Here is an 11,825-nt window from a genome sequence, read left to right on the forward strand (position 1 = left end):
TTTTTTCTTTCGAGACCTTTTCTCCTCTGATATACTTCTTTGTTGTTGCCTGTAAGGACCCTCTGACCTGTCCGTAACAGCTTCCTCATCGCTCTAATCTCTAAGCAGGTACGGACCATTCGGCCAAAGAGGTTTTAACCGGGCTTAAGTTGCTGTCTGTACTCTTACCATCTCAAAGAAGAAAGAAACAAATTACAAGCCTAATTTAATAAAGGATCAATTGGAAAGCAACATTGTCCTAGTTCCCAAAAACTTTCCGCCTATACCAGTGCTTTTATCGCCCTGCCACCTCCAGAGAACTTTATCATCTTACCTCCTTATCCGGGAAATTTTCCGACGTCAGTCATCTCGAAGGGTGAAGAGTTCTGGAGACCATTTATAGATTATCCCTCATCCTGTATGGGCCATAACTTTGTCGCCCACCTTCGGCCAAGTGGGCGAAGATGCAACACGGTCGGATTCTTCTCTAACAGCCTTTACTGCAGGGACACCTCTTTGTTGATACAGGGAGGCTAATGGCAGCCTGCCCCTAAGTGTTACATAGCTCCATGTGTTATAGCCCAAGGTTACAGCTCTCAGTATTACACGCTGAGCGCAAGCCTTATATACACTACAGCATGCTAATATCCTTTCAGGGATTGGTGCACGAGTGGCACACTGTCATTCCAGCTACTTGTCCTCCAGTGATTGGCGCGGCATGAACCTGCATGAACCTCCATTAACATAGTAATGCCCCAGCCAGACTGACATCAGGTGCAAAACACACACATGCTCAGTACTGTTGTTAGGAGGGCGCCAGATTCACCTCATTATCATACAGCTGCTGCGACGCGCACAATAATGTAGCAGTTTGATCCAGTTCTTCCACACAGCGCCATGCTCCGAGAACTAAGACTCAGACTCAAGATATATTTACAAATACCTTGACTATATAGTGAGGCTCTTCTCTAACTAGATGAAAATTTAGAATAACTGACTTATTTTTAACTCTACATCCTGTAACATGCCCACTTAACCATGTTCAGGTTCTATGTGTCTCTCTCCTCACGTGCCTTCGAAGGTGAAATCTCCTGCCGCATTCTATCTCAGAATTATGATTTCTCCCAGATTTTCCACTTCTTATTTACCACCTAAATAATAAGCCATCAGATTTATTATTAACAAGTGGCATAGTCATATCGATATTAGATATTTTCTCAATAATCCCCCTTTGAAGTAATGAGAACAATTCTTTTTCAAATATATATTAACAAAAATTAGAAAAAATTATAATAGTTATAATGTGATATATATTTACAATGTCAAGTCTATAGTATGTGGTAATTTAAAAAAACATCTCATTATCTATCCTATCCAGAGTCTAGAGTTCTGGATCTAAATCACATTTTATCCTAACTTAGTCAACAAGCTAAAACCATCTTTTTAGGCCTTAATAAATCCTTCTAAATATAAATAACTTGCTTTTATTGAGACTATGATTATCTTGTATTCAACCCCAAAAGACAAATTCACGAAGAAATATTTGATTAAGCAGGGGAAGTGCACAAACACTTTCAAAGTTTTAAAAATTTATAAGACAGTTGGCTGTCAAGACACTCTGGCAAAGTATTCTACCTATACTTTGAGCACTGTCTTCTTGTACTTCCCCTTGTTCAAAGTATCTGATAAACCTATAGAAGCCAGAATTACCATGATTTGCTTTACCCTTGGCATTGGCAAAAGCTAAATCATGTCTCCATGCATTTGTTTTCATTTTGATTTTTCTTTTCTGAAGATGGCATTCTTGTCTGCTGATTAAGTTAGGGTAATCTTTCTGCCCAGAGGCTATGGGGCTTCGCCACAAAATGGAAGACAGCTCTAAATGGAGTTTCTTTTGGAGCTCTTGGCTTATCATCTTCTTCTGCTTAATGAGGTGCTGGGATCTGATATGTTTTGAAAGACCCTAGACCAAGGAGAATCTCACCCCATCCTGAGGACACCCACCACCCCCACAAACATGCGGATTCAGTCTTGATGGAAAACAAGAGGTTTACTTTGGACATTGACACTGGGGTTTGACACGGTCCCCACGCAGGAGGAAATGTGAAAGTCTAGACTAGTAGAAATATACAGCCATACATAATCATTTACAATACACAGTTTCATTAGCTCAGCTAAGTTCATATATGAGAAAATTTTAAGATGGCAGCATTGAATGACCACTCTGCTCATATTTTTGACTTTTACATTCTGGTTTCTTTACATTTTTATGTCAATCTATTTGTTAACATTATTCATATTTTTGTATGCCTATGAGTGTTAGTATATGCCATCTATGTATAAGACAGAATACAGTCAGGTGTTAGAGCTTCCTTCCATCAGAGGAAGAACTAGGAATCAATAAACTGCCAGGCTTGGTGGAAACATCTTAACGGTATGGTATACCGTTCTGAATGACAATTTTAATTAACCATTTGGCCTTGACTTCCTTCACCAGAAACTAGATAAAAAGTCTGAATTACTGAATTTTATACAAACACCACCTCAAATGAAGAAGAATGAAAACATAACAATGAAAAAATAGTGACAGGGTAAACTGCTAATTGAAGATGTTATTCTGTTATGTATGATGTTAAATACTACTACAAATCTGTTTGTTCCAGGATGTGAGATCCTCATATGCAATTAACTGATGCGTAATATACGCTCCTCCTTAGTTTAAAATTCATTAAAGGAATAAAGATGCTCACAGTTCATAGTCAGCTAAGTTGAAGGAGTATAAGAAAGTTTTACAGTTCCTGGGCTTTAAAGTCTGATGCAGAGGACCAAGGAGGAGGAGACTGAGAGAAGAAGAAAGAAGAGATGCCAAAGGAAGTAAGATGTTCATGAGAACATTACGTACAAGGAGGGCCAGCTTAGTCTGGAGTAAGAGAGAGACTACCTGAATCATGGAAAGACATTCAGAGTTATTGATAGGAAGTAGACATAATAGAGTTGATATTCACTCAGCTTTAATGCTACTTAAGTCTTACAATAAATATGAAGGCTTGTGTCTTTTATTTCAGAACTAAATGATCTAAGGTGGGTGTAGAAACCCCCACATAAGAGTTTATACACAAGAAATAAGCAAATGTCTCCTACAATTAAGCATATGATCCATTTCGATAATATCATCTCACCTCATTTCTCTATGCAGTGTGATACACAGATATAGTGAAATTTCCCAGTGACACTACAGCCAGGATCAACAGTTTTAAACAGAATCTATTTCTCCTGCTGAGTTTTTCATCCACACTGCAGTGTAATATAATCCACTTTGACTAGGTGTAAACTTTCCTCTGCTAAAGTCAGAATTTTGGTAGTAAGAATTATTATCAGAAATTCAATATTTGATTGTAGAGTCAGAAAATAGTTTCCATAGACAAGGACTTTTATGTACAAAATGAATGTAACACAATTTTTCCAGCCCTCTGAGACAACTAGTGTATATTGAGCACAGAATTGCTCAGTTGAATTAAGAAAATGATTTTCATACATGAAAGAGTTTCTCAAATAATTTATGTTACTTTCACTTGTCTTTTGAACTAAATGATTTTCTTAGCAGAATATTTCTAAAGAACTTGAGAAATGAAAACCTCATTCCAAATTCTTCTTTTCAGTGGAACACACCCACACACACACCCACACACACACACACATCTGTGTATTCATGATTGCCTATTCAGAATACTTATACATTTGTTTATAAGGTTGTAGATAATTGGGTCAGCATCTATGAGCACTTACTGCTATTGCAGAGAACTGGGGTTGGTTCAGAGCACATATATCAGGCTGATTACAACTGCCTGTTTCAGGTACAAAGGATGTTATGCCTCTTCTTGGGTTCCAGGATATGTGTGATACACATGAACTCATACAGGCACAGAGACACAGACACAAACACATGCATGCAAACTTCTTTACATCTAATTATGTATTCATAGTGCAGTAGAGTTTGATCAGTGCTTCTTCCAAGCTCATGCGGACATGATAGTGCCCATGGTTTATCTATGAACAACACATGGAGGAATAGGAGAACTGAGTACAAGTTGTCCTCTGACCTCCAACAAACATGATTTGGGTTCAAGTGCTGCCCACACACATACAAATAAACAAATATCAGTATTATTTAAATTTTAATTTATACAAGCTAAAATTTGTAGAATATTTTAAAACAAATGTGATAAGTACTATCTCTAGAAAATTCAAGTTCATAAATAGCTATAAGCATCCCAATCCCTATTATGTCTAAGTGATTGTAAAGAAATTGTAACTCGTGGTAACTATCTCAAGCTTGATAGTATTCTATTCATATCTTTATATTCTCAGTCAAAACTGGTTGACTGGGGCTGGGGTAGTAGATTATTTGGTACAGTAAATATCTGTCTAGACTGAGAAACTCAGAGTTTGATGCTACAAGAAAACAGGTTAAAAACTTATGGATAGCGGACTCTCCCCCACCTCCCCACAATTAAATGAGCTGTCCCCAGAGATCTCTAATGGCTTCTGGTGGTCAGCTATCTCACAAAATGACTATAACTATTCCCAGGGAAATTGATATCTTTCTAGTCTCAGAGCAGCACCATATCTCACATATATATATATATATATATATATATATATATATATATAAATTATGAAAGTACAAAATTGCTCTCCTCCAGTTTCCAGCAAGATGACCAAACAGCAGAAGGCCAAGGGAAGAAGGTATTCTGCACCTTACCATGGTCAAGAAACAGGAGGCCAAATCATTGGTCTTGTTTGAGAAAAGGCCTAAGAACTTCAAGATTGACAGGACCAGCCCAAAAAGAGATCTCTACATGCTCCACTTCTCTCTAATGGCCCCTACACACAGCTACAGCAAGAGGCAACTCTATCAGCAGCCCAAAATATCTCCTGACATCAACCAGTTTTACCCAGGCCCTGGATTTGAAACATTAATTAGCTGCTTGGTTTCTGCCCATGTCCAGGCCAGAGACAGCAGGGAGAAGAAGCAAAGGCTGGTCTAGCTTGAGAAGAAAGTTGCTGGTAAGGGACATCTCACCCAAGAGACCACTTGTCCTAGGAGCAGGGGTCAATACAGTCACCACTTTGGTGGAGAACAAGATGACCCAGCTGGTGGTGATTGCCCATGATGTAGACCCCATTGAGCTGGTGGTTTCCAGGCCAGCCTTTTTTTCAAAGATGGGGTGCCATAGACTGCATCATCTATGAAGTGTCAGTCTGAGCCATTTGTCCATAGGAAGACATTACAGACCACTGTTGTCTTCACACAGGTTAATTGGAAGACAAGGTGCTCTGGCTGGGCTGGTGGAAGCTTATTAGGACTAATTATAATGAGACAGATATGATAAGATCCGCTACCACTGAGAGGCAATGTCCTGGGTCCTAAATGTGACTCCTGCACTGCTAAGTTGAAAGGCAGCTAAGGAACTCTATTAATTAAACTGGTTAATTGTGTTAATTTAAGTTTTCTGTACTTTCAAATATAATTACAAAATTTTAAAAAGCACAAAATTAAATACAGATGCAAGATACATTCTGCAAGTTTTCCAGAGGGGAAGAAATCTGTGGATTCAGTTCAGTGGTCACCTGCTATTTTGGTTAGTTCTGTAAGATATACACTGTCTCAAGAATCTTTTAAGTCGATGATTTGACTTATATACATCTTCGTCTTGGTTTAAATTAGCATATCAATGTAGAATTCAGTTATCCAATGGATGCCCCATTGCTGCCATGATCCTTCCTTTCTGTAGCTTGGCAGTACAGTAGCATTTGTTCTTTCAATAAGTGTCATCAAAAAACTGAGAATTAAAGTATGAGAAACTAGTGCAGACTTAAAATTAGTAGAAGAGAAAATATTTCAAATATATCATGAACAGAAAAGATCCATTTTCCAAATCATTACACTCATTAGAAGAGAATGTTAGCATGGTTGATTTATGAGCAAACCTTTCCCCAAAAGAACAGAAGCATATGTGTGTTTCAAAATTTTCTCTCAAGAGATGTGTGATGAATTTTAAGGTTCTGCATCAACAGAAACTGAGGAATTCTATTTTATTTAGACTGGTACCAAGGTTTATTTATTCTTTAAAGATTTGATGGTATTTTATGCTACCTGCTACTGCTCCTGTATATACTAGAAGAGGTAACTCTAATCTCAAGCACAGGTGGCTGGAGCCACCATGGACATGGAATTGAACTTCAGGACCACTGGAAGAGCAGCCAGTGCCTCAACCACCAAGCCATCTCCAGCCTCATTTTTTTTTTTTAATACAAAAGGAAAAACCTTTAATAGCTTTTGTAAATCTAATTTTAAAAAATAAAATACATTATTTTACTGGTTTTCTTTTTTCTTCCATCTTTACTAACTTGAGTATTTTTATTTACATTTCATTGTTTTCCTTCCCCACTCAGCCAACATCTCCCTAATCCCACCTCTCCTTCAATATAGGTGTTCACCTTCCTATCCTCCCCGAGTAATTCTCCTCTAACAATCACCTTCACTGGGGGGGGTCTAGTCTTGGAAAAGTAGGAACAAGGGCTCTCTTCCACTGTGTTTCATTAGGCTATCTACACAATGGCGAGATGGAAGCTATAACAATACAGTATAGGCCTTTGGTAGTGGCTTAGTCCTCCCTCAAAGCTCCTGGGTTGCTTGGCATTGTTGTATTACATGGGGTCTGGAGAGCTTCTGGGCTCTTTCCCAGTCTCTTTTCTTCTCCATTCCTTCCAATCGTCCGGCCTCTCGTGCTCAGTGGTGTTGCGTTGGCACCTGGCCTCTGGTATTTGCTGTATTCTGGCTGTGTCTTCCTCAGGAGCGATCTACATCCGCTTTCCTGTCGGCTCCACTTCGTGGCGCTATCCAGATCTTGTCTAATTGGTGGTTGCATATGCAGGGCCATAGAGCAGGCCTGAATGGGTGTTCCCTTCCGCCTCTGTTTTAAATCCCTGCCTTCTCTACCCTCCTCTCCAAGGGTATTCTTCTTCACCTGCGTTAGAAGGAGTAAAGCCATCTGCATTAGATCATCCCATTTTGAGTTTTCCATGTGTTCTCAGTAATCTATGGTCATCTGCAAGCATTTGGGCTAACAGCACTTAATGTATCACTCAGAGTGCGCTACCATGTATGTTCCTGTGATTAGCTAGCCACTCAGGACATATTTCCACTTCCAACCATTTGCCCATCACGAATTTCAGTCGTTGTTTTTGTGATAGCTGAGTAATATTCCATTGTGTAAATGACCCACATTTTCTGTATCCATTCCTCTGTTGAAGGACATCTGGGTTCTTTTCCAGCTTCTGGCTATTATAAATATGCCATGCTATGTGAAGACAGGGAAGCAGTGTCTGTGTTGTACGTTGGCACCTCTTTTTGGGTATATGCCGAAACAGAGGGCGGATGAAGTTGGCGTATGTTCGACTGTCCAATTTTCAGAGGAACCTCTAGACTGAGATTTCCAGAATGCTAAAAGTACTAGCTCCGTAATCCCAACCAACAATGGAGTGTGCTCTTTCCACATCTTCACAGCATTTCCGTCACCTGAGTTTTTGATCTTAGGCATTCTGACTGGTGTGAGGTAAAATTTCAGAGTTGTTTTGATTTGCACTTTCCCTTGTGACTAAAGATGTTGAACATTTCTTTAGGTGTTTTTCAGGCATTTGGCATTCCTCAGCTGTGAATTCTTTGTTTAGCCCTGAACTCCATCTTCTCTCTCTCTCTTTTCCTCAGAGCTGAGGACCCCAACCCAGGGCCTTGCACTTACTAGGCAAGTGTTCTACCACTGAGCTAAATCTCCAACACCTGAACCCCATCTTTTAATAGGGTTATTTGTTTCCCTGCAGTCTAACTTCTTGAGTTCTTTGTATATTTTGGATATAAGCCCTCTATCAGTTGTAGGATTGGTAAAGATCTTTTCCCAATCTGTTGGTTGTTGTTTTGTCCTAAAAACAATGTCCTTTGCCTGACAGAAGCTTTGCAGTTTTATGAGATCCCATTTGTCGATTCTTGATCTTAGAGCATAAGTCATTGGTGTTTTGTTCAGGAAATTTTCTCCAGTGCCCATATATTCGAGATGCTTCCCCACTTTTTTCTTCTATTAGTTTGAGTGTATCTGGTTTGATGTGGAGGTCCTTGATCCACTTGGATTTAACCTTTGTACAGGCTTATAAGCATGGATCTTTCTGCATTCTTCTACATGCTGACCTCCAGTTCAACCAGCATCATTTGCTGAAAATGCTATCTTTTTTCCATTGGATGGTTTTGGCTCCTTTGTCAAAAATCAAGTGACCATACGTGTGTGAATTCATTTCTAGGTCATCAATTCTACCTACTGGTCTACTCCCATTCCTTGCCCTTGTACGATACTGGTGCAGGTTTTTTGTTTTTTGGTTTTTTTTTTTTTTGTTTTTGCTTTTTTTTGGAGTTGAGGACTGAACTAGCCTTGCGCCATAGTGTTTTTCACCACTGACAAACTTCAACCCCATCACAGCGCTTCATCACTATTGCTCTGTATTATCATTGTTGAGTTCAGGAACAGTGATTCCCTCGGAAGTCCTTTTTATTGCTGAGGATAGTTTTAGCTATCCTGGGTTTTTTGTTATTCCAGATGAATTTGCAAATTGTTCTGTCTAACTCTCTGAAGAATTGGATTGGTATTTTGATTGGGATTGCATTGAATCTGTAGATCTCTCGGTAAATAGCCATTTTACTATATTTATCCCAAGTAATCCATGAGCCTTTGGGAGATCTTCCATCTTTCTGGTGTCTTTCTAACTTCTTTTCTTCAGAGGCTTGAAGTTCTTGTATCACAGGTCTTTCTTCGTTGGTTAAAGTAAATACCGTATGTATTTATATTATTTGTGACTATTGGTGAAAGTGTCATTTCTAATTATTTTCAGCTTGTTTTCTTTGTGTAGAGGAAGGCTACTGATTTGTTTGAATTAATTTTATACCTGTGCCTACTTTGCTGGGTTGGTGGCTTTTATCAGCTTTAGTAGTTTCTGGTGAACTTTTGGAATCACTTGGTGACACTGTCCCGCTGCCACATCTCGCCAGCAGAAACGGCACAATACAGGATTAATGCGTCTTGAGAGGGAGAGCATAAGCGCTAATGCGGAGGAGATGCCGAGGAGGAATAACCCGTTTATATAGGAAACTATCTCGCCTAGGGGCGTCTCCTCTCTAATTGGTTGCTGCCAGTATGCCAGAGACGACGCACTATAGCGTCGTGTCCACTTTGAGAGGGAAGTTTACTTGAAGCGCCCGCGATTGCCCTTTTTACTAAATTAGGTTCTTGCCGGGATGCCGGTGCCATCTTGTAATGGGTATGAGGACAGCTCCTCATATGTGAGGACTGACAGCTCTTCACATCTCCCCCCTTTGTTTATTTTTTTTTTTAAGCAAACAGGACACCCAGATATAGAGGTGGCGAAGACAGAGGCATATCCTCGCAAAGTTGGCGAACCTGTACAAGAGAGATGCCCGCCAGGCTGTTGTTGGGACCCAGGGCACTCCCACCCATCGCACTGCCATTTTTCGAGGGAGAAAACTGGGGAAAACCCTCATGTAATATAACATGCCTTCCAGGGAGCATGTTTGGTAGAACTTCCCTGTGGGATGCTAAGCCGTCACACCCTCATGGCTGCTCAAGCCGGACACTCTAATCCTGTGCAATGAACCGAGGTTCTAGAGTGCAAGAGCTGTCCAGCCGCGACCTGTTGCTTGAGCATGGTCAACCAGATATCCATTGAGCGCTCCTTGTTCAGGGCCACAAGCGCCTGGGTGATCACTACTTTGTCCTTTCTTGTTTGAGATCTCAATCTGCAAAGAAACCAGAGGAGTAACACTAATCCACAGCAGAGATCACTCCAAAAGTCCCACTCCCACCCATTCCTTGAAATAAGAGACTGCTGAGGTGATCCAGGATGACAATCCCCTCCATCAAAGACAGGTCCAGTCAGGTAGAATTTACTTGAATGATGGTTGCTCTCAGCTCGAAATTAATCTGTTCAAACTCCGAGGTCCAATTCAGCAACATATGCTGTGAAAGACTCTTAGACAGATTAGCAGCTCAGGTAAATATTGTCAATATATGGAGGTGACACAAAGGCCTGGGAGTTTTTTTGCTCACAGCCAAGCTGGGCCAGTTGCCCATAGAATGTCTAATTGCTCTTGGACCAGATCTGTATGTTGGTTGACAAGCATAAAGGCCTCCTATATCTGAGTATTGGCGAGGCCTGTCTTGTCCCGACCCACAGAGACAGTGGCCGATAAATCATTGATAGTTTGGGTTGTCTGTACTGAATTTGACAAGGCCAATGCCGAGGCAGTAACCGAGGCAGCGACTGCTGTCGTAGCAATAATGCCAGCAATAATTGCAGAAATACCAAAATCTCTTTTTCATGGTCCCCGGGGTATCAACAGGGATCGGGATAAAGCGAGGCATGTGAGTAACTACTGCGATATTTTATATGAGCAGCTGTCCAGACAGAGGCAGCAGGTTTGATGTTCCCCATCCAGGAAAATGACAACTGTCCCTTTTCGCCCTTTCCTCCAAGTAGCATTGCCATGGGCGTAAGATCAGTGCAGTTACCATTAACGCAATGTAAGGCCACCACCATAGAGAACTGTGGCCTCCCTTAACCAAGCAGAAGATTGATTACGTAACATAATGCAAGGGAGATCAAAAGATGTTTTGTTGAATATGCCAAAACAAAGGCTGCCCTTAAGGGAAATAGTCCTATTTTCTTTTAGTCGTTCAACCTGTGGATCCTTAGGTAAATAGGCCAACCCTAAATCCCTGTTAGTGGTACATCACCGGCATCGGGAGTGGAAAGGTTGACATTACTCCCCATCGTAGCTCACCCTGCACCGTTGCTGGCATCCATGGAAGAAGAGTGAGAAGGTGCAGGAGTCCCAGTCCCTTCTTGATCACTTGCTGTGATGCCGAGTAAGTCGTCCTGGGATCCATATGGGATTTTCATTGTCCTGTGGAAAAACACAGACAGCTCCCCTGGATCTTATTAAAATAGGATCCGGGCCTTTCCATTCATTTGTCAATACATCCTTCCATTTGACTAATTCTTTTGTCCTCTTGGCTCTGAGCAATGTTGCTCAGCCACTGTTTGTCCAGCTTCATCAAGATTTAAAAAATTTAAGGTAAAAAGGGCCAGAGCAGTGGCCACTCGGGATTCCTGGGGTCCCTGAACGATTTTTGTAAGTTGATTATCAATCCCTCCTCTCCTGGACAGTGCCTTCCAGGCTCTAATAGCCGTACTGGAGACCTGAGCATAGGCGCCCCAGTGGTAAGCAGACTGATCAGCTGCAAAGCGGCCCTGTCCTGTTAAGAGTTCGAAAGTCCATTCCTGTTGCTCAGGTATTAAGGCCGTAGCATTCGCTCTGGCCTGGGTTTGGGCTGCCTCATACCAGAGCGCTTTCCATTCCATGTATTGGCCCATGCTGGCAAGGGCTGCCTTAGCAATCATCTGCCAATCAGCTGGTGTCAATGCTGTCATGGCCAACCTGTCGAGTTGTGTTAGAGTAAAGTTGGCCGTGACTCCATACTTTCTAACATCCCGCTAATTCCTTAATCTGATTATATTCAACAGGGGCATGGACCTGTCCTCCCTCCGGAGTCTCAAAGACAGGAAATGTCATACTCAGCTTTCTTCTCACCCTCTCGGGGACTAGTGAGAAGGTGCGTGAGCATGTCTCATATGGAGGGGGCGCCGTTGGTGGCGGCCGCGCTAGAAGGCTTCTATTACTTCCCCTACATTCATCGGGGTAATATCTTTCCTCCTCATAT

Source organism: Rattus rattus, chromosome 8, assembly GCF_011064425.1.
Source record: "Rattus rattus isolate New Zealand chromosome 8, Rrattus_CSIRO_v1, whole genome shotgun sequence".
Lineage (NCBI taxonomy): Eukaryota > Metazoa > Chordata > Mammalia > Rodentia > Muridae > Rattus > Rattus rattus.